This window comes from Delphinapterus leucas, chromosome 11, assembly GCF_059928025.1.
Source record: "Delphinapterus leucas isolate spDelLeu-1000000601 "Yukka" chromosome 11, BTC_Dleu_Yukka2, whole genome shotgun sequence".
Classification (NCBI taxonomy): domain Eukaryota; kingdom Metazoa; phylum Chordata; class Mammalia; order Artiodactyla; family Monodontidae; genus Delphinapterus; species Delphinapterus leucas.
Window position 1 is genome coordinate 74,239,450 of NC_143139.1, and position 25,058 is coordinate 74,264,507.

Sequence of the window (25,058 nt, forward strand, 5' to 3'; positions counted from 1 at the left end):
CTTTATCTAGTAAGCCTCCCATAGGCATAATAAAAATATTCAGCCAGTCCTATAATTAACACATAGCAGTAATATAATACTTGTCATATTAATAATAATAATAATAACACAAAACACAAGATTTATTAAATGCCTACTACACGTTGGTCTCTGTGTTAACCACAGGTATTACACTGGCCAATGTAGATCAGTCAACATCCAAACTATGGGATTCCTAAGAAGAAGAATCAGTTCTGTTTTCTTTCAGTGTCTAACATGTAGTCTAATTCAAGGCTTCATGATTGGTCTTTGTAAATAATTTCTGAACTGAATTAAATTGTTTGGGACATGCTCAGTTTACCATCTTTCTTTCTACACGGTTCACAAAACAGTAATTCTTTCATATTATGTCACTTAACACATTAAAATTTCAAACTTAATTCTTGCCTGAGATTCATTCTTCCAAACAACTGGCTTCAGTCTTGCATAACAATTCAGTTCATCCTGATTGTAGTTTTTGCCTCAACAATAACAGCTTCCAGGACAGCAGAAAGGACTTTAATTATTCCTGTAGGGATTGGTGAAGGTGAGGACAGAGGAGAGCAAGCAAAAGCCCCATCATGTTTGGCACATGGAGTGTTTGCTGTACTTTCTGCAGTGTATGCCAGGGCCTCTGCTTAACCGAGTCGAGGATTAACATATTCAACAAGCAAAGAATGGCTCAACTCCCTGGGTAGGTGGGTCTCATTCAGTGTATGACAGGTAACCCTGTTATTTGAGTATGAGCTCTTCTTGTTGGGAAATCTCGGTATGGCCTGTGCACAAAGACTTTGCTGCTCACCCAGGTTGAAAACATTTAGTAGTCTGCTCATGGGAAACTGAGAGTCTGCCTTGCCTCCAAGCATTGAAGCCTGAAACAAATTAAGTTTCCATCTCTCCCCTATTTGGGTTTGAACAATCTTGAAAGCAGTCTAGTAAACAGGCAGACAAAACTTCACTTGAATTGCAACCCTATGTATGATCTAAACCCTATTTATAATCTATAACCCTGGTGGAATCCCAGACCAGGCTGGGACATATTAGATCTATAATAAAGAATCAAAGAATTGCAGTTTAGAGGTAGGGGTAGGGCAAGGCAGTGCCACTGAATGAAAATGGATGCAATTGTCAACGTGTCTCTATGTGAGAAGGAGGTTCAGAAAGTGATCTGTGTCAGCGCAGAGTGGCAGTGGGCCTGTGTCAATTAAAGAGCTAAGCCAATGTGGAAAGCACGTTTTCAACAAGTAAATAATGCCATTTAAGGAGACTGATTGCGAAAGCAGCCTCATTGCCTAATGGGGGCTAGTCAATCATTCAGCACATATTTGCCACCTGGCCTTGGAGTTGACACTGTAATACATGCAATGCAATGGTGAGCAATAACCTCTGTCCTGGCGCTCCAGTATTTTTATATAGGACACTAACAAAACAGGAATGTAAAGAGATTTTTTTAAACCCTACGATTTGTAATAAAGGCCTGAAGGAAACAAAAGAAGTGCTGTTCTGTTTCTATTCATACAGTTACTTGGGCAAAGTGTGCAAAGACATTCTGATCTGTGTCTGTGCAGTGCCCTCCCTGCAAAAAACTCCTAACACCCATGCACACACACCCTAATCCTTTATGACACCTCATTGGAGATCTGTTCCAGCCATAAGTTTTGACTGCTCTGGACGTTTCCATCATTCAACATGGGAGAATTATATTTACGAAGAACACAACTCCCTATTGAGATATGTCTCTAAGCTTAGAGTTTAGAAGTTTAAATTGTTCAGATCAAGATGATATAAATCACATAAAGCATATGACTGACCAGTTTCTCTATTTCATTCAGTCCAGGTAGCCATGGATCCTGATTGCTTAATATAGGTAATAATTATAATGTCACCTTCACACAGACTGCAGTAACTCTTTTAACAGGGTGAAAGAAAAAAATATAGAGGGAGAAAAAAAAGGATTGTAATGGAACCAACATGAAGTTGTAAGAAACATCATCATTGAAAGATAAAAACCTAATAGTATCACAGACCAGAATCAATCCCTACTGACAGATTGATCTATATATTATGTTAATGAAATGTCATTTCTCCAAGGGAACATTCCTCTTATTCCAAACAAAACCCTAATAAAATCTGGATTTAAAGAATCAATTGCCTAGCTGTGTGCCACACATTCTGTGATTGTTCATAATGACATTAGACTGTAAATCCTCCAAAAATAAATATCCATTCAATTGATGTTTTCATGTATTATAAACATATACAATCAAATTCATTATGCCTTTTATTTCTTCAGCTAGAAAACTTAAAAAATCAAACAGGTAAAATCAGCAACAGCTTTTAAAATTTTTCTTTTGTTCTCTTGCTTGGTTTTTAAATGAACCTGTGGTAAATAGATTTGAATTAATTCATGAGTCATGACACATTATCAAAACTGATCCATGCATAACCCTCTTTTTTTTCTTTAATTTTTATTGGAGTATAGTTGCTTTACAATGTTGTGTTAGTTTCTACTGTACAGCAAAGTGAATCAGTCACACGCATACACATATCCCCTCTTTTTTAGATTTCCCTCCCATCTAGGTCACCACAGAGCACTGAGTAGAGTTTCCTGTGCTATACAGTAGGTTCTAATGAGTTATCTATTTTATACACAGTATCAATAGTGTATATATGTCAATCCCTATCTCCCAATTCATCCCAAACCCCGTTCCCCCTTGGTATCCATACATTTGTTCTCTACATCTGTGTCTCTACTTCTGCTTGGCAAATAAGATCATCCATACCATTTTTCTAGATTCCACATATATGCCTTAATATACAATATTTGCTTTTCTCTTTCTAACTTACTCCACTCTGTATGACACTCTCTAGGTCCGTCCACGTCTCTGCAAATGACCCAATTTCATTCCTTTTTATGGCTGAGTAATATTCCATTGTATATATGTACCACATCTTCTTTATCCATTCCTCTGTTGACGGACATTTAGGTTGCTTCCATGTCCTGGCCATCATAAATAGTGCTGCAATGAACACTGGGGTGCATGTGTCTTTTTGAATTATGGTTTTCTCTGGGTATATGCCCAGGAGTGGGATTGCTGGGTCATGTGGTATTTCTATTTTTAGTTTTTTAAGGAAGCTTCATACTGTCCTCTGTAGTGGCTGTATCAATTTTCATTCCCACCAACAGTGCAAGAGGGTTCCCTTTTCTCCACACCCTCTCCAGTACTTATTGTTTGTAGAGTTTTTGACGATGGCCATTCTGACTCGTGAGGTGCTACCTCACTGTAGTTTTAATTTGCATTTCTACCCTCTTTTATTTTACTTAGTTATTTATTCATTCATTTCAACAAATAAATTTCTGTGAACCCAACATCCAGGCCAAGAACTAGAACACTGACGACTGTTTACATGTATCTTTATGTTCCTCCCTATTCTGTCCTCTTGTCTATGGCTCCAACCCATGTTATCCATCATACTGCTTTTTGTACATTTATTCTCTTGTTGTTGTTTTGAGGTATAATTGACATGTTAACTAGACTTACTGTGGTGATTATAACTTTTTTTTTAAAGATTGTTTTTTATTACAAATGGCAAATGGTTAAGCAACTTTTTTATATTGAGCTTTTTCATTTAAAAAAAAGGCTATTATGCTTTATACAACTTCTGAGATTTTCTTGTCATTCAGCAATAGGTATGGTTCATCATGTTGTATACAGTTGTGATCCATTCATTTTCACTTCTGTGTAATATCACATTCTTGAATGATTCTTTTTACTCATTCTACTCTTGATGGTTATTTGCATTTTACACAGATTTTTTTACTTACGTTTCTTTTTGTTATTGTGAACAATGCTGCTATAAACATTCTTATACATGTCTCCTGATACACATAGGCAAGTGTCACTTGAATTTTTATCTTGAAGAGGACTGATAGGTGATAGGATATGTGAATGTTCGTTTTTCACAAGACAGTGCTAAATTGGTTTCCAAAGTGCTTTTACCATTTTATTCTCTTATCAACCATGTATGATACATTATTGATCTACATCTCTCCAACAATCGGCATTATCAAACTTTTCACTGTTTTAATCAGATGGATGTAAAATGGCATTTCCTTGCAATAATGATTTATAGCAACCTGATTACTAATTAAGTTAGCTATCTCTACACATGCTTGTTGTCTAATGGCTTTTCCATATGTTAAGGCTTTCCATAGGCTTTTTTTTTTTTTAACTAACAGCAATGGTGTCAGTCTTACTTGTTTATTTTTATTTATTTATTTACTTTTGGCTGTGCTGCACTGCATGTGGGATCTTAGTTCCCCGACCAGAGATCGAACCCGTGCCCCCTGCAGTGGAAGCACAGAGTCTTAACCACTGGACTGCCAGGGAAGTCCCTCCATAGCCTTTTCCATTAGACAACTGTATGAAGCAGCCTAATGAAGAATAATTGATTCTGGGTAAGAAAGTATTTCTAGCCAAACACTTCCTGATTTAGTTTCTAGAATATTAGCTTTTTCATAAATAATAAATTTATAGGCATTCTATCCATATCTTTTGACCCATAGAGCTGACATATTTGCCTCTGCTGTGTACTTATAGTTTTACCACCTGATAACTCCAGAAATTCCAGAGTTAAAGTGCAAAGGCAGGGCTTCCCTGGTGGCGCAGTGGTTGAGAGTCCGCCTACCGTTGCAGGGGACACGGGTTTGTGCCCTGGTCCGGGAAGATCCCACATGCTGCGGAGCGGCTGGGCCCGTGAGCCATGGCCGCTGAGCCTGCGCGTCCGGAGCCTGTGCTCCGCAACGGGAGAGGCCACAACAATGAGAGAGGCCTGCGTACCGCAAAAAAAAAAAAAAGTGCAAAGGCAAGGAACGATTTCTGAATGTTGCTGATCTTTTCATTCATAGATAGAAATTAGTTTCAATTTCTTGGAGGTTTATGTGAATTATGGAATTGAATTATGTTAAATCTGAGATCTGTTCTTGGGTGGGTGTAAACTTTTTTTCTGTGTCTTCGAATATGTCCCTGCTTATTTGGGGCCTGAAATATACAGATCAACATTAGACACCATGCAAAAAGATATTTTTTTCTTTCCTATTTTATAGGGATTTATTTGATGCCTAAAAGATTTATGAAAGAATTCGAGTAGTCTAAAAACTTCTAAGGAAGATACAAATCACTGTTCTACTGGCATTGTCATGCTTAGGAGTATCAGGAAACATCTACAATTCATTTCATGTACTCCATCATGGAAACACCAGTTATTCCACATCATGTCCGAAAGGTTGAAGGAGATGGTCTTATATGTTGCGTTTTTACCACCTTGGTTATCCAATATCAAAATTCTCATCTTTGCTAGGTATCAGAAAAGGGAGAGCAGTAAGTTGAGAAGAGAATTTAAAAGAATCACAGGATCACGACATGCAAGTTGTCTCCAGTCCAAATTCTAGGGATACTACCTCGCTTGAGGGCCCAGGGCATCCCTTCAGATAAAATGACATATCCATATCCTGAGTGATTATACAGCTCCACTGGGGAAAAGTGTAGAAATTATGTAGTCAAAACTTAATTACTATCTTCTCAAAATAAAGAGATTTCCTTTTTGTAATCAGAATTTGCTATTAACTTTGGCAAAAATTAGAATTAGATTTGTTTCTGAAACTCATTCCAAATGTACTTTTGCTGTGTCCTAATCAGCACAGAATTGTTTGTACGCTTTTCAGAAAGAGGAATTTCAGTTGCAAATATGTAACATCTCCTCACAAATTTACTTTGTCAGTTTGAACAACAAATAATCTTTAGATTTCTTACATCTTTTATTGTATGATTTTATAACAAACAAAAATAGGTCCATCTGTATCATTTAGTTGAACATCTTATTTCTCCATTTTAACCAATGTAAAATTTTATGATTTTTCCATAAATAGAAATTAACCTTTTTATAAACTGAATAATTTCCACAAATTGGTTCTATTAGTATATATTTCCACTTAAAGTGTCCACTATTAATGTGCAACTTGCTTTAAGGCACCTGTTATGTACGTAATAAATTGCCTTCAGTAGATGCAAAGAATATTGCACAAGGGTGCCAGGGTGGTAGACGACTGGAACAGAAGAGAAACAGATTGGAGCATAAGTAGTTAGTCATAGCGGCAAATGGAACCTTGGCAATGGAGCAGTATACCCTGCAGTCATTCTTCAAACCACATCCAAAGAATCAAATACCTAACACGCAATATGTGGGAAGGTAGGAAGCAGGTACTCAGTGAATTCTGACTTTGAGTTAGAAGATACATCCCTTAGCTTTACACTCTTCAGGGTAAAATACAGATTTTTAATCAATAAACCAACAAATATTTATTAAGTATCTACCATGTGCCTAGCACTTTGAGAGAAATAACCAATCAAACAAATCCTATCCTCAAAGAACTCACAATTTACATGAAAAAGAAAGATTTATAAGTATAGAGTTAATGGTTTTCAACTTTTTATTGTGTGCATTCTTTTTCTTTTCTTTGATTCATTTAGTCATTCAACAAATATGTGTTTATCACATACTTAATGCAGGAAGTACCAAGAAGCCCTGTAGGGGATAAAAATATAAATGATATAATTTCTCTCTTCTTAAAAGAGTTTAAAGTCTAAGGAAGTTAAATATGTGCATACAAGTAAACAATAATACCACCAAGTTTGGAGTTGGATAAAATGAGTTGATACATTGAAAATACTCAGAACACACAAGTGGAGAGTAGGAGAAGGGAGAATTGAATGAAGATGGTCAAAAGCTACAATCTTCCATTTATAAGATAAATAAGTACCTGGGATGTAATGTACAACATGACTATATTTGACACTGTATGATATATGGGAAAGTTGTTAAGAGAGTAGATCCTATGAGTTCTCAACAAAAGGAAAACACATTTTTTTCTTTTGTTTTTGTATCTATATGACAAGATGGACATTCAAGCTCATTGTGGTAACCATTTCATAATATATATGCTGTCACTATGCTGTACACCTTAAACTTATACAGTGCTGTATGTCAATCATATCTCAATAAAACTGGAAAAAATTAAAATTGATATAAATTAATAAAAACTAAAAATTAAATAACACATTTTAATATGAAATCAAAGAATAAAATACTCAGAACATTGCTTTATATATAGAAAAACTCATTAATTATTATTATTATTTTACTAGTATTATTAGAGCTGGATCTACATAGATGTGCAGGAGTTTGTCAAATGAAAAGATAGTAAATGTTCTTAACTCTGTTTTTACAGCTTCTACCTCTTTCTTAAATTTCAGATCTATATTCTCAACTTCTTATGACCATTTTCTCTGGCTGACAGCATACAGGCAACAGAAGGAAACATACAACATACAGGCAATAGGAGAAGACAAAGGAGGGATTAGGCCATTACTAGAGTACAGAAAGAGAAAACCAAGGATCTAACTTTGGAGATCCTCTAAATTTCAGGGATAATAAAAGAAAAAAAACACAAAGAAGAAAAGAGAGCTAGATCATTCGAGGACAGTAAAATATCACAGATGCCAAGATGAAGACAGAGCCTTTAGGGCAAAATGAAGACATTTAAACAGTCAGTCTCCTTCCTATGTACTACAGAAGGAGCTGTTGGGTTTTTTTTTTTTTCTCCTTACTTTAAAGCACACCCAAACATAAGTGTGATATTTTCTGGAAGTCTCTGCAGCTCAAACATGTACAATAATAAAGTACCTATTTACCCCAATCTCTCCCAAACCTAGGATACTTAATCACTCGTAGAACTTGTGGGATTATATTAGATACACTTCACATCAGCATTAGCAGCCATTATACTGATGTAAATTTTGCAGGCAAAATCAACAGCTGGTGAGGGCATTGCTGCTTATATCGCAGAGCCATGCCATCTGTTTCCATAGCACAATTTGCAACATTTCTTAAATGACATATTTCATGATCATTTCATATGTGGGGTTCATGATAAATTCTTCTAGTAGTATCTCTGGTGGAATGAAGATTGGCATTTATTATAGTTTTGAAAAAAACCCTATCTCACGAGATGATATTACTATATGTCATTGAAATTAAAATAGCAATATCATACAAATATCTATAACATACAGGCATAATGCTTGATGCTGAAAGCTGCTAGGGTAAAATCACATCATCAGAGATAATTCGCATTCATGGTCTCCAACCTCAGTTACTACTAAGCTATGTTTCCTTGTGTTCATCACCAGTTTCCTTTCACTTTACCCTCAGAGGCTATATTAGAAAATTTTACTCCTCCTCAAAACCCAGATTGGATGCCTCCTCCCTCACCCTTACTTATGAACATTATATTTTACTTGATCAAGATGAGACAACAAACAACAGCTCTTTCCACCTCTGTCTCCTAGAGCCTAGAGTGTATTTCATAATCTGCATCCTTTCAGCATTCCTTCCTTTCTTAGTGAAAGAGGATGTCCTCTTTCTAGTTAAAGTTCTCTCTCCTGTGAATTCCAATTTCTCCTCAGAAACCTTGTTTATCAGTTACCCTACCTCCTCCCGGCCCCCACCCCATCTCCTCTTCCTCCTCTTCTTCCTCTTTCTGTTCCTCCTCCTCTTCTTCCTCTTCCTGTTCCTCCTTCTCTTCCTCCTCTCCCTGTTCCTCCTCCTCTTCTTCCTGTTCCTCCTCCTCTTCTTCCTCTTCCTGTTCCTCCTCCTCTTCTTCCTCTTCCTGTTCCTCCTCCTCTTCCTCCTCTTCCTGTTCCTCCTCCTCTTCCTCCTCTTCCTGTTCCTCCTCTTCTTCCTCTCCCTGTTCCTCCTCCTCTTCTTCCTCTTCCTGTTCCTCCTTCTCTTCCTCCTCTCCCTGTTCCTCCTCCTCTTCTTCCTCTTACTCTCTTTCATCCTCTCCTTCACCCTCTTCTTTTTCTTTTTTCCTTCTCTTTCCTGGATCATTCCCTAAAATTGATATACATGTTTATGTATATATGGAGAGTTAAGTAAGTCTCTCCAGTCTTGAATAAAGAAATGCTTCTCTGTGACCCCATACTCCCGCCTACTCTGCTTTTTTACCATGAAATTCCTTGAAGAATTTCCTGCTACATGCAGCCTCTACTTCCTAATAAGCAGTTTACTCCTCACCCTGATGTGATCTGGGTTTTTTGTTCCCTGTGCCCACTGGAATTGCTCTTATAAAGGTCACCAAGGGCTTTTGTATTTCCAAAGACAATGAATGATTCTCAGTTCTTATCTGACATGACTGTCTGCAGCATTTGACCCATTTAATTAGTCTCTCCCCATTCTGAAAACTCTTTCCTCTCTATATCTCTGAAAAACCATGGCTCTTGGTACTTTGTACATTTATAGATGTCAGGCCCTCTTGGCTTTCATGGGACTTGATTTTCTTCTCTCACCTTGGTTTGACTGGTGCCCTGGTTCCAGAATATATGGAAAAGACCCATTGGTTTTGTACTTGCAGCAGAGCTGCCAATGTATTCAACATTTTTCTATCACAGCTGTTATGTTCTGAACTCTTGCCTTTAACAAAGGAATCTAGACAATGCAGGCCAGACCCCTACCAGGGAGAGACGCAGAAAAGAATGTAGGAATTGATCTGTATTCTGTAACTACTGATGTATAATTAAGTCTTCTCTATGAGTAATTAAGATGTGCTACTTGTTTGGCTTTCCATTCCAGGTCAGTAGTGATAAAATGATGAGAAAGTATGGGGCAATTAGGGGCCCCCATAACATGTAGTTTATTATGGCGTTTGGGAGTTCAAGCCAAGGAGTAGCGGGAGGTGAAGATGAATACACGTAGAAATCAGCCTAATCATGAAAAGCCTTGTATGTTATATGCCAAGGAAGTGATTCTGTGCATAATAAACAAAGAAAAAAATGTACGGAAGTTATAAAAAGACATGTTATTTTTTTATACCCAGACATTCTGAATCATTTGGTCTGAGTTGAAGGTCAGGAAAAAGTTCTCATGTAATTCGGAAGAAAACCTTCAGTTGAGAATCCTTATGTGAAGGAGTTTGGATTTTAGGAGAAAATTATATAACTAATATAATTGACATGATTAAAAATTCATGATTACCAACTTCAGTAGGGCTCTCAGCACCACTTAGCAATCTCTCCAGATCTCCCCAAATAGCTTCAACCCTCCTCACTCTCTACAAGTTGTAGCCATCAAATACAGACTTCCTCATTTTCCCCCAGCCGAATTCACAAAACATGTCTGGATCTATCCTTTACTGTTCTTCCTCCTGTAACTATAGAATCAGTGTCCCTTCCCTCTCTAAGACTCATCTCTCCCCCTGAGTTGTGGATGCCATTCCCTCCCATTCTTTCAGGGACTCCTTTTCTTTAGGAACAATTCCTCATGCTTGATTCTTCTTGATTCTATTTCTTTTTTTCCCACTAGATCTTTATTATTAACACTCAGAAGTGCTTGCAACACTAGTCACCTTGAAGAAGTCGCGTGACTGTGTAATTCTCTCCAATTGCCATTCTTTTCTTACCTATCTTTCACAGCCAACTGACTTTAAGAGTTGCTTCTTTTTACTTCCCATTCTGTCTTCTCTCAGCACAATACTAAAACTTCTCTTGCTAAGGTCAAAATGACCAATCTGTGACTAAACATAATAGATACTTACTTCTCAGACCGTTTAGACCTCTCAGCAAAACTCAACACAACTAGCCATTACTTCCTCTGAAAAATCTTTTCTCTGGGCATTTAGGATTCTACCTTTCCTATTTTTCCTCCTATTTCTTTAGTCCCTCCTCAAGATCCTTTTCTTGGCTCATCCTTCCCTACTTAACCTCTAATTGCTATAATTCCCCATGGCTCCACCTGGGAATTCTTTTTTCTCATTCTACATTTGCCAGCTTTTTTTACCTTTTCTACTCTCATGATTTTAAATACTATACCAATACTAACAGGTCCCAAATGTATGCCTTTTCTAGATCTCTCTTCTAAGACCAGACCTATATATCCAACTGCAATCTCACACACAACTGTATTTTTGCTCTTCTTTTCAATGTGCTTCTCTACCCACATTGCTTCATGGTCCAAAAGCCAGGATGTCACCTGTAAAAACACTTTGCCAGTTTATGTCTCCTCAATACATAAATATATCTTAAATATATCTACCTCCCTATGATACCATAATTGCCTTAGTTTAAGCCACCATAAAGACTCTAAAACATAGAGCTCCCACACTTCCAATTTTGACTATCCAAATCCATTATTTTAACGCTGCAACAGAAAGAATAAAATACCTAGGAATAAACCTACATAGGGAGGCAAAAGACCTGTACTCAGAAAACTATAAGATACTGATGAAGGAAATCAAAGACAACACAAACAGATGGAGAGATATACCATGTTCTTGAGAGGTATTGCATATGGAGCTTGGTGAACAATTCAACTGGAAAGGAGGGTACCTAAATGCCTCCCAAGTTTATGGTTGGGGAACAGAAATGGTGATGCTCTTAATAACATCAGAAAAATACAAGGAGAGAATTTTGAAAGAAGGTGATGAGATTAGTTTGGGACATGTTGAGTTGAAGTCCTTGTGGAACATCCCACAGGGCTATGTCTAGTTGGCATTTAGATACACATCATGATAGATTGGAAGTTGTTAGAATATAAGTGACAGGAAAGCAATAAGAGAGAAAGGAATCTTTCAGGAGATAAAGGGTTGAGGGACAAAAAACATGGTAGAAAGTAAATTTAAGGATTCAAGCTGAACCAAAGGGAAATTAATAAGTCTGCATATTGAACTTGAGGCCATCAGCTGCCTTCTCCACTCATGTCCAGAATATCCACAGCTACATTACATACATGTGTTTGTGTGTATATATATTATATATATGTGTGTGTGTGTGTGTGTGTGTATCCATTGAGAAACTGTATAGTTTCCAAGAAATACCTGTAGATACTGAGATTTGAGGATTACACAATAAAATAAACTAGTTCTCACATGTTCAACATAGAGGAAGTCCAGTGGTCAACAAGCCCCATCTAAATACAGAGAGTGCCCATTATTTCCAACATTTAAGGATCAATAAAGGTTTGAAGAGAATCTACAACATGAAAGACAGAGTCTGCAACGTAAAAGAGAAGAAAATATTTTTTTAAATACTATCACTAACATACTCAAAGTGGTAAATGGACATACTGCATCCTTGAAACAAAACATGATATTATAAAGAGGAAAATTCAGCAAACAAGATAAAAATTCTAGGAATTAAAAAGATAGCTGAAATTAAAATTGTTTTAGGACATTTGGATATAATGTCAATAAACAAATGAAAATATAAAAATAGAAGGAAAAGATGATTGCAGGATTAACCTAGGAAACCTAACAATTTATTGGTAGGAGTTTTACAAAGAGACAACAGAGAAAAATGGAAAGAAGGAAATTATCAAAGAAAAAACATTAGAAAACGTTCCAGATATGAAAAGTATAATATCTAAGCTCAAAGCATCCACCAACCAGTCAGAACAATGAATTTTTAAAAGACTTCCACTGATACAGTTCATTGTGAAAATTTAGAACACCAAAGGCAAAGATCAGGTTGTAAAACTTCCAGAAAGATTAAACTATGTCACAAACCAAGGAACAAAATCAGAATGACACCGGAGTTAATAGCCACATTTGAATTTTTAAAGAATTGAGCTATGCCTTCAAAATTCCAAGGAAAAAAAATTTCAAACTGGAATTTTATATCCAGCCAAACTAGGTGAAGCATAAAAATAGGATAAAGAACAACTAAATCAACTAAAGTTTGGAACTATGTACCCATAATTCAAATATTATCCAATAAGCTCTACCATCTCCAGCAAATGATGAGGCTGTAAAGAGACTGCTATCTATTAAGGTTACTCTGCAGTTGTTAGAAAAACTACATCAAGACATTTTTTTTCTTATTACTCAACATTTCATTCTTACTTGACAATAGGACTTGGCCTTGCTTATTTTTTATAGTGGAATAATGCCTCAAACAACAAGTGTGTCTCAAATGTCTACAATGAGTCTGAGCTAAAGTCTGGCAGGACAGTATTTTATTTGAGTGACTGTTATACCCATATCTACACTTGTTTTATTATTATTATCATCATCAACATCATTATAGTTTTAAATCACAGAATATTCTCCACCAGGATTTAGGAAGTTGATATAAAAAACAGATTTCTGCTCTGTGATTGAAGATACAAAGTGTGAGTCCAACAAGGCTTGGAATGCTGATCAACTACTTTGGAAGCCATTTTAGGCAACTTGGAAGCCATCTTAACATTAGCATTCTCTCTGCACCTGACATTGCTTTAATAGGTACACCCACTTCATAAAGTCAAAACAGCAATGGTTTTCCAACCCCTAAATGTAAAGTCCCCTAGTACTTTAACTTTGATGAATATAGGACAGGGAGAGTCTCCCAAATGGAATGGCCTTGCTGATTACAAAGTGGTGACTGGGGAGATTTGAATATGAAGATATAAAGTGCTGTGATTCTTTTCTTTTTAAAAAAATTTTTAAATTTTTAAAATATTTTACTTTCTTTTCTACCTCTTTCTCTTTTTCAACAAAATAAGACTTATTTTTTCCCAAAAGTCTTCTTACCAACTCTGTAGGGAAAAATTTGTGCTTCAGTGGAAAACTACACACTTCTATAACATACCCTTTATCCTTATCAGAGTCTGATTCAATGGGAGCTATTTTACAACTTTATGGGTTCTAAGTAACTGATAGCAACACAAAATGATTTTTGTCTGTACACATGCAAATGAATTCTGTCCAGTGGAGGGGCAGCCCTCCCCACTCTTCAGAAAAATCAATTTCACCTCCATTTATACATTTATTTCAATATCTTTAATCTACAAATTTATCTATTCATTGGATTCATTTTTGGATCAGTTATAACATCTGCCTGTTTCTCTCACTATGAGTTAAACAAAATCTTTAATGTGTTCATATTTATATGTAGTACCTGATTTTCATTTTTTTAAAAATCTTCTCAGGGAGGTGGATTTCTGGAATGGTGAAATGAAGACCTTAGTGAACTTGCTGTCCCTCTAAAACAATGAAAATACAGGCAAAACACCTAAAATCAACCATTTTCTAACCCTGAAAATTAACCAAAGAGTAAACTAAAAATCATCTATGAAAAAAAAAAATTACCGAACCTCAGTGAGACAATGGGTTATTTGACATTCTAACTTAGGACTATTCCCATCCCTTTTCACTCCCCAGCTCAGTGCACCCTAGCCAGAAGCTGACAACATTGCTGACAATGGAGAAATCTGACCACTTGTGGAATTCCAGTAAAACCATCATCCAAGAAAATGGTCAATAATCTGTCCAAAATTGCAGAGACCTAGAAAATCTCTATTTCCAGAGTATGTTAGCTCTTTGATTTGACTCAGAGCTCAGGTTAGCTGAGGAAAGGCACTTCTAACATAGAAGTTCTAACAAACTTCTAGAAGCAACTGCTTATGGTTGTGATTTCAGTTATGGAAAACATGGACCTCACCTGGAATTTAAAAGGAATTACTAGAGAAGCAGATGGCAGTAGAGGAGTTTGACATATTTCTGAGCCATTTGCATGCACAAATCTGGGTGCATGACCAGGAAATACATAGGAAAGAAGAAAGTACCAGTCACTCACCTCCAGCTGACCTTGAGGAAGAAGTAAAACTATTTCTATTTGCAAGTGGCATCATCTTGCGTATAGAAAATCTGAAGAAATTCATTATAAACTATTAGTACTAATAATCAAGTTCAACTTTGTGCCTGGATGTAAGCTCAAAGTATAAAAATTAATTGTATCTCTATACGCAAGCCACAAATAATCCAAAAATGAAATTAAGAAAACAACCCCACTTATAATAATAGCAAAACATATAAAATAAATAGGAATAAAATTTTAAAGTGCAATGCTTGTACACTGAAAAGTATAAGACATTTAAAAATTAAAGATCTAAATAAATGGAACAACATCTTACATTCATGGATGAGAAAACTTAACATTATTAAGATGTAATGCTCGGCAAATTGATCTACCAACTCAATGCAGTCCTTTTCAAAGCTTAGCTGATTTTCTTGCAATAATTGACAAAATGATTCAAAAATTCAAGGGACTCAGAATAGCCAAAACAATCTTGAAAAAGAAAAACAAAGTTAGAGGACTTGCACTTCTCATTTTCAAAACTTATTTACAGTAATCAAGACAATGTGGTGATGGCATAAGATTAGACATATAGCTCAAAGGAATTGAATTGACGGTCCAGAAAAAAATCTTTACATTCATGCCCAATTCACTTGCAGCAAGGGTGCCAAGACAATTCAGTGGGCAAAGGACAGTCTTTTCAACAAATGGTGCTGGTTAAACTGGATGCCCACAGTCAAAAGAATGAAGTTGGACTCTTACCTTACACCAAATAAAAACATTAACTAAATATGAATTACAGATCTAAATAGAAGAGTTAAAACTATCAAACTAGAAGAAAACTTAGGAGTGAGTCTCTGTGATCTTAGGTTAGGCAATGGTTTCTTCCATATGACGTGAAAAGCACAAGCAACAAAAGAAAATAGATAAACTGGACTCATCAAACTTAAAAAGGATGCTATCCAGAGTGTGAAGAGACAACAGAATGAAAGAAAGTACTTGGAAGTGCATATGACAAAGGTTTTATGTACAGAGTGTATAAAGAATTCTTAATAACTCAATAATGGAAAGACAATCTGCTATATACCGAATATCTGTGCCTCTCCTCCAAATTCATATGTTAAATCTTAATGCCAATGTTATGGTATTTGAAGGTGGGGCCTTTGGGAGGTGATTAAGTCATGAGGGCAGAGTCCTCATGAATGGAATTACTGCCTTCATAAAAGAGACCCCAGAGGGTTCCCTCACCCCTTCCGCCATGCAATGCACAGAAGACAGCCTTCTAAGAACCAGGAACAGGTCCTCACCAGACACCAAATCTGCCAGTACCTTGATCTTGGACTTCCCAGCCTCCAGAACTGTGAGAAATAAATTTTTATCATTTATACTATATTCACTCTATGGTATTTTTGTTACAGCAGTCTGAATTGGCTGAGATATAACCCAATTTAAAAATGGGCAAAGAATTTGAGCAGACATTTCTCCAAACAAGATATAAATGGCACATAATCACATGGACAGATGCTCTACATCATTAATCACTAGGAAAATACAAATTAAAACCATTTCACACCCATTAGAATGGCTAAAAAGACAGATGATAAGTGACGTTGAGGATGGGGAGAAATTGGAACCCTTACACTTTTGCTCGTGAAGATGTAAAACAGTGCAGGCACTTTAGAAAACAGAGTTTGGAACTTCCTCAAAATGGTAGCTATGGAGTTATCCTAAGATAACTGTCTATATCAATGCTAGATAGATACCCAATAGAAATTAAAACATATGTCCACACAAAAACCTACTCATGAATGTTCATAGCAGCATTATTTATAATGGCTAAAAAGTGGGAAAAAAGCTAAATGTCCATCAATGGATGAATGGATAATCAAAATGTGGCATATTCATGCAATAGAATTTTTCTTAGCAATAAAAAAAATGAAGTACAGATATATGCTATAAAATGAATGAGTGTTGAACATATCATGCTAAATGAAATAAACCAGTCACAAAAGACCACACATTGTATAATTCCATTTATTTGAAACATCCTGAATAGGCAAATCCATGGAGACAGAAAATTGAATAGTCGTAGTTCCTCAGTTGGGGAATGAGAAAAGATTGCTAATGAACATGAGTTGGGGTTTCTTTTGGGGGGGCTGTAAATGTTCTAAAATTAGACTTTGGTGATGGTTATATAACTCTGAATATTCTAAAAACCACTGAACTATAAGACAAACATGAAAACCCAGTTAGTAGTAAATAACAACAGAAACAAAAACAAATGCTTGCGAAAACAGCCCAGTACCACAATATTTTAAACAGCTGAGAAGAAGGCAGAAACTATATCTCAGGGCATGAAGGGTGAAATCATCTAATACAGGTCCAAGCACCCAGAAAGTGTCCAATAAGTCTAAACTGATGATTCCAAGTTCCTTGATCTGGCAAGGTCCTCCTGAGATCATAACATCCATCTCTCTGCCCCATAAAACCAAGCCCAGATAAGAGGGTCATTTTCAGTGCTGCATTTAAAGCCATACAAAAACAGTTTCACAGCCTCTTTTGGTATGGTGACAGGATCCAAGTGGGATGCTAAGTGGCAGGGGCAAGAGGTTCTTCTCTGCGCCTTTGTAATCATGACATCAAGTGCTCCGATAAGCAGCTCTTGGTAAGAGATGGAGGTAGGACGATAGAGGTTCAGCTAAATGCTTCAGAGGAGAGCATTTAAGCTAGTGAGAGAGGTTTAGAAGATGCAAGAAAGAGAGGATAAAGCCAACAGCAGGCAGAGTACTGAACAAGAGACAAAGTGACAGAAGAAAGGATAAGTCAGAGAAATTTTGATAAGGCTGAAGAGAGGAAAAATAGAACAAAGATTAAAGGGAAAACGAGAAGAAAGAGGTTTTTTTTTAACACTCCTACCTTTCTTTTCTCCCACATATTGATAAATATGGAGCAAAACAAGACATTTGGCCCTTCCATATGTTCTTTGCTCCATCAGAAGAAGCACTTTAGGGCTTCCCTGGTGGCACAGTGGTTGAGAGTCCGCCTGCCGATGCAGGGGACATGGGTTCGTGCCCCGGTCTGGGAAGATCCCACATGCCGCGGAGCAGCTGGGCCCGTGAGCCTGCGCGTCCGGAGCCTGTGCTCCGCAATGGGAGAGGCCACAACAGTGAGAGGCCCGCGTACCGCAAAAAAAAAAAAAAAAAAAAAAAAAAAGAGGCACTTTAAAATGCAATACTCAAAGTGATGGAAAAATATACAGTAGAGTTGGGTTAGCAATAGAGTAGTCCAATCCTGTACCATACAGTAATCCTGGAATAACACGTGAATTCCTTAGTATTTTCTCACAAATTTGCTAAGAAATAAATACAAACTATTTTCTTCTATCCAATTCATAATGAATATTAATGGTAAAAATAAGCATACAAAATAAAACAAAAATTGCATATGGTAAAGTTGGTTATTGACTAAAAATTGACAAAAGCAAAACTTTTTTATAAACTCTCTCTCTGCAGAATTTGATTTAGAATAAATGGACTTGGTAGATAGAGTGTCCATAAAACAAAATTTCCAATTGTAGATGCTATAATTGATATGAATAAAAAACTTGATGAGCAAGAATTCATTTCCATTGAAAACTCTTACATGGAAAATAATGATTCTGATGAGAATAATTTCAACAAAATAAAAGTGAACATTAAAAAGTTAGATATGATTTGAGTGCTAGGTAGGAAGCTGATTAAGGAATTAAATTGACCTAGTGGGAAAAAAAGAGTCTTCTCAGTGCAGATTTCTTTTGTTCGAGTGTATTCTTCTCCATGTGCTCTGGATACATTTCTGAGTGTGTGTGTGCTGACACATAATGAGCCCCTCAGCATCTATTTCTGAGGAAACTTGATTTAGCTACTCTTCTTATAAACAGTTTAAATTCAAGAGAATAAGCAGCCCATCTTCCCTGGGCTTGGCATGAAGAGCAGCAGATGATCTGATAGGTTTTATTGCTTCTAATTTTGGTGACTAATATAGAGGTTCTGTTTTGAAAGCACCCAGATCTGGCTCCATTCTGGTTTAGCTAAAAACAAATTTGGAACAAAATGTACTCTTTCCCAAGAGCCAGGCCCTCAGAACCCTACTAAGGATAATTTTGAAAGGCCTAAGCAAACCAAGAATAGTTCAGAGTGACCATGAAGCTTGCCAAAGGCTTAAAGAAAATCGAAGTGGCCTAATTAAATTCAGACAGTGGGGCTAACAGAAGTTCTTAAATGTCAAAACGAGGGGTTCTTCCTATTCCCTGTCTTAAGATTTCCCTATGAAGGAACTACTGCTGGAGAAATAGTCCTGTCTTTTGTTCATGCCCCCTCTTACTTTTCTTTATGTGATTGGCAATTGAAAGAAGGAACGGGGAATCCTCCACTTAGCTCCCTCCTCTAACTCTTTAGAAGCCAGTTTTCCCCCCAGGAAGATGCTATCTGTACTTCTTGTTGCTATAAAATTTACAGGGGCACATACCACTCCTGTCACTTTTACCATGTCAGGAAGACAGTGATTTTTCTACCCCCGCCCTGTGAACAGATTGATAAACCTACCCCATTCTCGTATATAGAATTAATAAGTTCATTTGTCACATATGTAAGTCATTCTCCAATCCAGACTTTTGTCTCAAATAAAGCTGATATTTTGATGATTATCCTGACTCCCATTTGTTAGATGGTTTCAAACTCAGGCGGGGAAGAGAGGAATATTATTTATTGACTGCCTTAATTCCAACACACACCCCACTTTTTCCTCTTTTCCCTCTTTAGCTATTTCCTTCCGTGGAAACCTGTGGAATTTGTTTATGGTGTGTGTGTATTTTGTTTGTTTTTCTCTTTATTTTTAGGCAAAGAAAATAAACGCAGGAATTTGTGGTGCAGTTAGCATTTTGGAGGTCTTGTAGAAATTTGAAGCCACAGGCTTCTTTAAATTTTGAGAACACGAAATTCTACGGAAAAAAAAAGGAGATGGAAAATGACAAGAACCTGAAGTAGGTGGGGCAGGAGACGTGTTTACCAGGAACAGGCTTATTTCATGCAGGAAAGACATTTTAAATAAATAGGACATATTTCAACATGTAATCTGTGGGTGATGTAAAATAACAGCATTCTCTTGAATAAATTTCCTCTTAAAATCTCACAGCACACCCATATATTTGTGTGTGTGTGTGTGAAATTGATCTCAGATTTGAAAAATTGGTTTGAATCTCATAAGACAGAACTTTTAAATAAAATGGGCATTATAATTCATAGTATTACTACCTGGCCAACAAGTTGGTAGGTTTTCCTGTATCCCCAGACTATACTGGTGGTATTCAATAATGTAATGGAAAATACACTGCAAGGGAAGTATATGTACTCCAGGGACTAAATTTCTACTTATACTTGTCTTCACCATTAACATCAATAAACATCTAAAATTGTTACAGCAATTAAATACAGAAAACAATACAAAATCTTTGAGAAACAAAGGGAAAAGCTCTGAAATATGAAGATGAAGAGTGCTTCTCTGGGTACACCGAGTGGCCCAAGAGGAAACTGTAAAGCGGGTGAAGTTTGTCTCTCAGCTGTCACTTCCTCTGGGTTCCTCTCTTTAGGTATTTTATAATCTCATGCCACCCTTTCAGGACTTTGAATTTGGCCTATCATGGCTGATACAAGAGGAAGAAAGCTTTTCCCCAAACACTCCAGTCCATTCCACTTACTTCTACACGTCCCTCAAGAATTAGCTGAAAGGTGTCCTTCTCTGAGTTAGAGAACCTGCTCTCTGTTTCCACAATGTCCTGTGCGTACCCAAATGGGGGAAAATAGAAGGGATATCTTAGCCCGAAGGATAAACTGTGGGTTTAACTTCTGCAGGTGAAGGAGGAGTGTGAGCAGATAGTGGCTTCTGGCAACCCCACAGTCACCACAGAGCACTTGTCTGCTGTGCTTTTACCAGGACTGGCCTCACTCTGTTATTCCACTCCAAGCTGAGAGAAGTTGAGAGATAAAAGCCCTCTACGTGGGTACTCCTATCCATAAGAAGAGCATCCCTAGTCACAGAAAATCCTCCAGCTGTCTTAACCTATATCTAATGCAAAGGTTTCACTGAGATTACTAACAGGTGCAGAGCCAATTAACTGATTTGAATTTTATCATCGTCACCGGCATTGTCAACAGACACTTAATGAGCATCCCTCGAGCACTGCACACTGCACTTTATGCTAAGAGCTCATCTTCCTTCCACTGGAGAACATTTTAAGTAGTCATAAGTTATTCAAATATATAAAGAGATCTGTTTATACACATAAACTGAATAGGGAAAGAGATTATGCTGTAGATTGAATGTTTGTGTCCCCCCCAAATTCATATGTTAAAAATCTAATGCCCAAGGTGATGATATTAGGAAGAGGGATCTTTGGGAAATAATTAGAGTATGAGGGCTCTGCCTTCATGAATGGGATTAGTGCCCTTATAAAAGAGGCCCCAGGGCGATCACTTGCCTATCCTGCCATGTAAGAACACAGCCAGAAAGTGTTGTCTATAAACCAAAAATTGGATCTTCATCAGATGTCAAATCTGCTGGCATCATGATCTTGGACTTCCCAGCCTCTAGAATTGTGAGATATAAATGCTGTTTATAAGCCACCCAGTTTACGGTATTTTTGTTATAGCAGCTTGAGAGAACTAAGACAGATGATGGTGGTGGTGATGGTGATGTTTATGATAGATATAGATAGATGTAAACAACATGCAAATGTACGAAAAGATCTGTAGTCTAGACAGAGATATATTTATGATACACCTATGTTCATACATCTTTATCTAGACCTATATGCATAAAGAGATAGAAGTGTCTAAAAACTCTTATTGGCAGCTCTTCATATTAATTAGAAGCACACAATAATTTTTATCTTACAGATTAAAACTGATTGACTGGCATTAAGAATTCTTCTCAAACAAACTTGAAATTCCTAATTCAAATGTGAGCTCCATGGTTAGAAAGAGGACAAAGGTCTTGGATAAAATCCAGACAAGAGTGATAACCTTGACTGGGGAAGTGAGTGAAGAAATGTTAAGGCTAAATACAAATAGCTGAGGAAAGAAGTAAGCCTAGATCTAATTTAATTCATCAGCCCCAAAGTAGTATGGAATTAGTTAACCTAATACAAATGAATTCTCCAAAAGGGCTTTATTTTCAGCCTGAGTAATGGGAAGTGTATAAGCCCAGAACATGTAGAGATAGGAACCACTGGTTAATAAAAGAGTTTTCCCAAGCAGTATGTTAACATTGAACACATTTTTTTTTAATATTAATTAATTAAAATTAATTTGGCTGCGTCGGGTCTTAGTTGTGACACGCAGGATCTTCGTTACAGCATGCGGGATCTTTGGCTGTGGCACACGGGCTTCTCTCTAGTTGTGGCACACAGGCTCTAGAGTGCTTGGGTTCAGTAGTTGCAGAGCATGGCCTTGGTTGCCCCGCGGCATGTGGGAACTTAGTTCCCTGACCAGGGATGAAACCCACGTCCCCTGCATTGGAAGGCGGATTCTTTTTTCTTTAATTGATTAATTTATTTATTTTTGGCTGCATTGGGTCTTCGTTGCTGTGTGCAGGGTTTCTCTAGTTGCAGCGAGTGGGCACTGCTCTTCGTTGCAGTGCACGGGCTTCTCATTGCGGTGGCTTCTGTTGTTGCAGAGCTGGGGCTTTAGGCGTGCGGGCTTCATTCAGTATTTGTGGCCCACGGGCTCAGTAGTTGTGGCTCACAGGCTCTAGAGCACAGACTCAGTAGTTGTGGTGCATGGGCTTAGTAGCTCCACGCATGTGGTATCTTCCTGGACCAGGGCTCGAACCCGTGTCCCCTGCACTCTTAGGCGGATTCTTAACCACTGCACCACCAGGTAAGCCCTGGAAGGTGGATTCTTAAGCACTGGACCACCAGGGAAGTCCTAGAAGGTGGATTCTTAACCACTGGACCACCAGGGAAGTGCCTGAACACATTTTAAACAAAACAGATTGACACAGATCACATTCCTAGGATACAACCTAGTGATACCTGGGTAGTGTACCAGATAACTAAAAAAGCTTCATACCTAATGTGTGATACATTTGTCTATTCACTTAAGTAACATGTTGTTTTGTTTAAGGTAGGGTCTATTTAAGGACTGTTCAAAGGATGAGAGTGATGCCTAAAGAGGTGGTTAGGTCATAGAAGACATAAGATACAAATGTTTGAGCTGATTCTGGAAAAGAAAGAGGCTAAGAGAAGAACCTGGAGGGGTGCCCAGAATTGTTGGAGAGAAAAATATTTCAGACAATGGGAATGGAATTAACAAATGCCCTGAGGCATGAGAGAGCTTGATTTGTTGGAGGAACATAGAAGAGTTAAGAGTGGCTAGATTATAGAGCACATGAGGGAGTGTAACATCAGAGCCTGAAAAACTATACATCCCACCTTAAAGTCCCTGAGTATCCACAGGCCTAAGAATCCCATCTTTAGTGGTAGAAATCATGTGACACTCCTTTCCCCCACAATTGTACACTACTTAATATCTGGTATTTTCACCTCTGTTAGCAATGGAACATTCATCAAAACCTGAATACCAGCTGATAAACAAAAAACTGCCTTGGTTGTAAAATTACATAAACAATTTAAGTTAGAAAACATATATATATATCTCCCTAACGAAAGCAGTCTTCCATTTTCACCAAATTCTCTTTTCTGTCTACTAAGAGATCAACTTTATTTTAGGCCCCAGTAGTATTCTATCTTTCCCACAAAAGAGGGAGGGGGAAAACATAAATTTCCAGACATGGTTTTGCACACAAATGGCAGACATAGATTTCTTTTTGTTTTGAGGTTTTTTTTGGCAGACATAGATTTCTAAAGGACGGTTTCCAACCTGTTAATAGTTTTCAATACACAACAGCTGCAATCCATGAAAGAGATAAATATTCATGGCACAAAGCATTTATATGTATCAAATGTATATTCATGAACAAATGGCTTCCCCTGCCTTTAATAGTGTTTGCCATGCAGTCAGTGAAGAATGGGCCAAGCTTCCCCTGGCTGCTACTGCTGAGTCTGCCGCTACATCTCCTGAATGTCAGCTCTGCAGCGGTTACAGACAGGACAATAGCCGTGAAAAAAAACAAAAACATGTGCCCAGAATCACTCCCCACTCATTCCAGACTGGATAGCAACCTCTCCCTGCATCAAATATTAACAGCAAATTCTATATGTCTGCCAACTTATTTTTCAGGAAAAAGCATTATATATTCAAAGCCTTATGTGGCCATATGTGCAGGGTAATATCCATGGTTGACCATCCTCTTTCAAATATGCTTTGTCACAGTACTGCCCTCCCAACGGGCTTCACTCAGAATACTGGGAAGGGAATTTGCATACACTGAATAGCATTCTCAGGTGACCATCAGTGTCCAGTTGTCGTGCCCTCAATCAGAGCATCCTGTGCAGCATGGAAGCAAAAGAATGACAGTGCAAACTGTTCGACGGAAGTCTTTGTTATTCAGTAAGGTTTGGTGGATGGCACGTGCTTTTGAAAACTGGCATACTGTTTGATAAAAAGTCTGTTTGCTCCCTTAATTTCTCCAGGAGGGAGACAAGAATAGAATCATGTGCCTTTGGTTGAACAAGAATAAGGAGCCATTATAAGGCTTTAGGGCACTGAACAAAGCCTGCTAAAAATAAAAAATAGTCATAATCATAAAATGAAAGTATTTAAATTGTATCATGCAGGCAAAGGAGCTTGTCAGCTTTGCAGACAGGTTCTCCTCGCCCCTTCTCTCCATTATTTTTGGTCAGCTCCCAGCCCTCCTTTATAGGGTCACAAGAAATAATTCCAACCCTATCGAGCATGCCAAATTTCCCCTTTCTCTCTATTAGTATTTGCTGTCGATCCACTCTAAGAGCTGAGCTTTTAAGACCATAATGATAAGCTGAAAATGGGACTTGATACCATTCCCTCCCGCACATTTTTATAAGGATACTAGCTGTATATGAATTTTAGTTTGCAAAGTTAAATTACACCCGATTCCTCTTAGTAGTTTATACAATACATTGCATCAGAATCCAAGTGGTAACCTACTATGAAAAGTGAAAAAATTTTAGCTCTTTGTTTTATGAGACTGAGATTGCATATAATAAACGGTGAGGAGGAAGCACCTTACTGGATATGCCAAGGTTCCAGAAATATCATGAATTGTAGCTGTACTTAGCTAGGATGACATCATACCTCACTATAAATTATATGGTTCCAGTATTTAAAATATAGTTTCAGTATTTAAAACAATGCCAATCTTGCCTTGGATTGTATTATGAAAATCAAACCTTCCTTAAGG